Source organism: Hyla sarda, chromosome 3, assembly GCF_029499605.1.
Source record: "Hyla sarda isolate aHylSar1 chromosome 3, aHylSar1.hap1, whole genome shotgun sequence".
NCBI lineage: Eukaryota > Metazoa > Chordata > Amphibia > Anura > Hylidae > Hyla > Hyla sarda.
This window is the reverse complement of record NC_079191.1, coordinates 243965239-243971238: the sequence shown is the minus strand read 5'-3', so window position 1 is coordinate 243971238 and position 6000 is coordinate 243965239.

Here is a 6000-nt window from a genome sequence, read left to right as displayed (position 1 = left end):
CAGTACTCCAAGTGAGGTCTCACCAGTGTTCTGTACAGCGGCACAAGCACTTCTCTCTTTCTACTGCTTATACCTCTCCCTATACATCCAAGCATTCTGCTAGCGTTTCCTGCTGCTCTATTACATTGTCTTTCTACCTTTAAGTCTTCTGAAATAATTACTCCTAAATCAATTTCCTCAGATACTGAGGTCAGGACTGTGTCAAATATTCTATATTCTGCCCGAGGGTTTTTACGCCCCAGGTGCATTATCTTGCACTTATCCACATTAAATTTCAGTTAAAGGGGTTATCCAGGAATAGAAAAACACAGCTAATTTCTTTTCAAAACAGCTGCACATCTGTCTCCAGGTTGGCTGTGGTTTTACAACTTCGCTCCATTCACTTCAATGGAACCGAGCTGCAGAACCACACTCAACCTGGAGACAGACGGGAAGCTATTTTTGAAAGAAAACAGCTCTGTTTTTCTATTCCTGGATAACCCATTTAAGTGACCAACATCAGTGTGGATGCTGATGTTGGACATTGGAGATGAATGCCAGCTTCTGCTAGCAATTGGCACTTACAGTCTATGAAGCGAGTTTAGCTACATAGCTCACTTTATAGTCTTGTAGCTCCAGCATGCCTTACATGTACAACAATTTGTTAGGGCCAAGGTGGCCATGCTGTACATGTATGGTATATGTTGCCAAAGGGTTAATGTGTATAAAATCATGGTGTCCCGGTACGGAACACTTAATCCTGACCGTCTTGTCTGGCAGAAGTTGCTACAGGTGTACGTTCCGGGCCACATCTCCAAAACTATATTGATTCTGGTTTGATTTATGTTATTTATGCCTTTGTAGCCAGCCTTAATTTATGTTCATTATGCCTATGTATCAAGTCCTGCAGAGGAGTCATGTGATCAGCTGTAGACAATAGGGATCTCTTGCTTGAATTTAGTTTTTGCTTGAGAGAAGTCAGTGTTGAGAAGGGGTTCAGTGTGTGAGGAAAGTAGTGTGGAGAGAAGTCAGTTTAGTGGAGTGCTGTGTAGAATGAGGAGAGGAGTCGTGGAGTCAAAGTCAAAGTTCTGCAAGTGAGCAACAACACTACTTACAGGTGTTCCGCTGTCACAGAAAAGTCCCAGTCCTTTATGTGATTTTCACCCCAATATTTATTTTTAGCAGCATACAAAATGACTGTTTTCTCAGATTTTTCCCAGGTTGCAATGCGGCCAAGAGAGGGAGCCTGTCTGCTTCAATGGGTGGAGCGATCACTTGGTGGGAGAGAGATCAATCTGCAACTAATGCAACAGCTGTAGGCACCCTGATTGAAAACCACAGGTCTTTTGAATGGATGCAGCTCATTTATGCTTCAATGGGTGGGGTGGCTGATGTGTGGGAGGGAGGAACATGGAATTATGGGATTTGTAGGCAAAAGAAGAGAACTCAAACAGGAAATACCAGTATTATGTTAATCTCACAACATAGCCATTTAGCCCCAAGACAAGTGCAGATCCTTCCTAAGCATGTCCAATAATGTCTGCCAGGTACAAACTAAAATCACCTTATAGTGGATAACCCCTTTAACTTCCAACTTAACATTTATTTATACATGTACACGTGTAATAACAGAGGAACATTTAAAAACATAGAATACTAACAACTAATGTCCAGAAATAATTTCTAAGGGTACATTCCCACAGTCAAATTTCCTGCATATTTACAGCAGTGGATTTGCAGCAGAAAATCTGTATGAGATTTTAAAAGATGATATCTTTTTTGCAAAAATGTTTTTTATAAAATGTCATTCAACCCTTAAACCAGGAAGGCCTAATTCAGGTGACCTATGATAATGACTAAAAGGGTTCTCCCATAATTATATTTTGCTAGGGTATGCCATAACTTACTGTTCAATTGTATCTTAAAGCCTGAATCCTCATGATCCTTAGAATGAGGGGCCACACTGCTAGCTAAGCACTGTAGTGGCTTTTCAAGGATTCCTTGCAGGGTACAAGTCCTTTAAGACAATTGGCCATTGTGAGTACTGTTGGACACAAGTAGAGCACTGGATCATTTGTACAGCCATTCACGTCTATCATTGTTGGCAGCACATCCCCTGTATACACAAGGAGATGTGTCTTTTTAGTGGAGTAAAAAAGATGCTATCAGAAGTGAAGAAATAGTGGCCTATTAGAAAGCAGGCTACTGGATCTTTTACACAGGGTAATAATTGGTCTTTTGCTAAAAAAAAAAAAAAACTCTCCTTGTAAAAGACTTTTAATGCATCTGGCCACCTCCTGTGCAGAGAACTGCCAAACAGAGCCAATAAAAGAGAATCCATCACCCACCATAACTCTTTCAAACCACTTACAATATAAGCTGTCATTTAGGGCACCAAAACAGTCAATATCTGTTTTTTGCTCTCTGTGCAGTTAAAAAAACACACACACACACTAATTCTGCCTAAAAAGTCAGAGAGGTGGTGCCAAGCCCGGAAAGGCTTCAGGGATATATCATCTATCCTCTACCCCCACCCTGCCCCTTCTCCTATTGAAAGACAGTCAGGGCTTGGCACCGCCTCTCCAGTTGCCTATAAAGGTGTTTTTAGTCTTTTTAATTGGCTGGACAGCCAATGGTATTGACTGTGTGGTGCTCCCCTGGCCACAAGAAACTCCAAGAACGGTGGGAGGAACTTATAAGACGTCAGAGGTCACATGGTCTCAGAGAAATTGCCCATACACTGAAACATAGCTGCACTCCCCTGGAGACCATGTGACTTCTGACAATTGTCTTTGGCCACAGGGATATCTGGAAAAGGTCAAGAGACAATACTGAATCAAATCCCATGCATTATAGCACTTTCTGGTATGGGTCCGATGCAAACAAAAAACAGGAAAAATTACATACTCACATAACTTGGCATTGTGGGCTCAAAGAGACAAAAAGAATAAAAAAAAAGAATAACTCTTTAACAAAGAATTAGACAAAAGGAAAGAAGCCTTACATGGAATGGGTGGAGTGACACAGTAGATTCAGGGTGTGCTCATCTTTCTAGCTGACGACAGGATAGAGTTGAGATTTCTGTGACCAGGCCAGATTGTACACTTGGTGGGGAATACGGTAAAAGGAGTAGTCTAGTGAAAAGTATCTTCAATCCGTTGTGTCCAGGCTGCAAAAAAAAAAGACATTTTAACTCACCTTCCTCCGTAGCGCTGTAACAGCTGTTCGGCCCTCTGGTCCGGTCTTCTTCCATGTGCACGGATTGTCACACTACGCTCAGCCTATCACCAGCCACAGCTATGTCCCACCTCGGCTGGTTATAAGGTGGAGGGCAGTGTGAAGATTCGTGCAAATGGAAGAAGCAAGAAGACCGGACCGGAGGACCGAACAGCTGTAGCGGCGCTACGGGGGAATAGAGGAAGGTGAGTTAAAGTTTTGTTTTTGTTTTTTACAGCCTAGGCCCAACGTACAGAAGATATTTTTCACTAGACTACTCCTTTAAGTGACATAGGCCTCCTTAGAGAAATGAGTTATCAAGACACACTTAAAACTCAGAATGTTGAGCAAGTCAAACAGTACAGGGCAGAGAGTTCCACAGAAATGATGCAGCTTGCCAGAAGTCCTACAGACAGCAATGAGAAGTCTTCATTTTGAAATTCATCAAATATGTTCATGGAATTGGTGGTCATGACCTTGTCTAAGACAGTATATGAAAGTGGCAAACTGGGTCTGTGAGTATAGGACCTCTAAGAGCATTTTAAATGTATTATTGATGCCTTCGTAGCCTAAACCACTACCCTAGCTACTTGTGATTTTAAAGTTATGAGAAAAATGACTGCAGATGGCAAGAGGGGGACCACAATGTTCTTCACAACTGGCCCTTAAACCCTTTGTAGATCTATCAGCAATAATTATTTGTAAATAGCTACAGACTTTGGTTTAGTGACATAGGCTCAGATTTATGAAAGAATGTCTACGGTAGAGCTATTGTCCCACATTTATTTGGGTGGTGGGTTTGACTAGTGTGCATCTTATTTATCAAGAAGGTGCAGCAGGATGATGAATTTTGTGCACACTTTCCCGGGTCCTGAATTTGGCAGGTTAGGTGTTTTTACTTACTTTCACAGAGCTGCCTGGACATTATTACATGCAATTTATACGCAACAATCACATTTGATTGTGGTGTCTAAGGGGTTAAAGCCAGGCATCACCAAGATCAGTGATGTCTGGCATTAGAGATGGGTCCTGGTGGCAGATAGCCGCCAGCACCGCCTAGCTATGACCTGCACTCAGCTCCTGAGCACGTGTCATAGAAGGGGAGTGGGACACTGTCGTCCACAAGAGGTTAAAGGTTAAATTACAGAAGGTAGAAGTGATTCTCACGCCTACTGGTAGGTGGTGTAGCTTTGTGCCTATAAAGGTACCTTTGCGCACAAAATAGCGACTTTTGACAAAAGTCGCAAATGATAACTAGGTGACCACTGCATGGTCAAAAAGAAAAAGTTCTACGGGTAGGCAAAAAGAGTGAAACTGTCTATATCAAGAGACGCATAAAAGTCGCTAATTATGCTGAACTGCGCCAAAACATAGACAAAAATAATGCTCTAAAAGCAATGATAAGTCTCCTCCATAGTTTACAGCTCCCCAAATTTGAGTTCAACAGACTGTACATTGGGTAAACTCCAAGCCCATGCTTTTAGATCCAGATATTAGTGCTTTCAAAACACATTAGTGTGTCTGTGGTAGTCCCCAGGGGTGTCGGGACCATCCTATCTCGAAGCAGCCGCTGTTCTTACTTGGTCACAGTCTGTGTTGCTGATCTAAAACAGGCAGCCGACGCTGCGGACACTTTAAGGCCATATTCACACGATGGAATTTCCGTCCGCAATTCTACATAAGAATTTGGCCCATTGATTTAAATGTGATACAGCTGCACTGTGCACACGGCGGAATGTTTCTGCTGCTGAAATCCTGATTTCATGACTATTCTTTCTGCGGAGTCCGCATGGAAATGCATTATTGTTTACTAGACAGGGCATATCGGTCCTTGCAGCGGCATGTCAGTGCTCCGCTGTTGGTAGAATTTCTGCATGAAAAATGTTTGTGCGGACATTCCACCATGCGAATATAATCCAAACAATTGAGCAGCACTGGCTGCCAGGACTTGTGACAAGTGATGCCCCTGATGCCATGGCGAGGAAAGGAGCAGGAGGACATCTTTTGTCAGTGCCACGCAGGCTTGGTAAGAAATGCCACAAGAGGGATGAAAGAGCACGGGGGTGATCAAGGAGGGGAGGGTGAAGTGGCACAGGGGGTGATGAAGTTGCACAGGGGGTGATTAAAGGGGTAGTCCAGTGGTGAAAAACGTATCCGCTATCCTAAGGATAGGGGATAAGTTTGAGATCGCGGGGGGTCCGATCGCTGGGGCCCCCTGCGATCTCTCTGTACAGGGCCCCGGCTCTCCGCCCAGATAGCGGGTGTCAACCCCTGCACGAAGCGGCGGCCGAAACGCCCCCTCAATACATCTCAATGGCAGAGCCGGAGATTGCCGAATGGCGCGCTTCGGCTCTGCCATAGAGTTGTATTGAGGGGGCGTGTCGGCCGCCGCCTCATGCGGAGGTCGACACGCCCCCTTCCCGCGGGCTGTCGGGGCCCCGTAAAGGAGATCGCAGGGGGCCCCAGCAGTCGGACCCCCGCGATCTGCAACTTATCCCCTATCCTTAGGATAGGGGATAAGTTGCTCACCACTGAGTCACCACTGGACTACTCCTTTAAGGGGGTTATTTAATGGCACATGGGGGTTATGAAGGGGGGTTTTGAAAAGACACGCGGATAACAGCCACATTTTGTAATGCTAATACTGGCATCCCATTGTGTGTAGAAGGACACATGACATGATACGTTCAGTCGGCCGTACAGAGAGGGGTTTGTCACAAAATGGTGAACGTCTAAAAAGGGGGTCACCAATATGAAAAGTTTGGAAAGCTCTGCCATATATGCATCTGATGTGAATGAAAATCA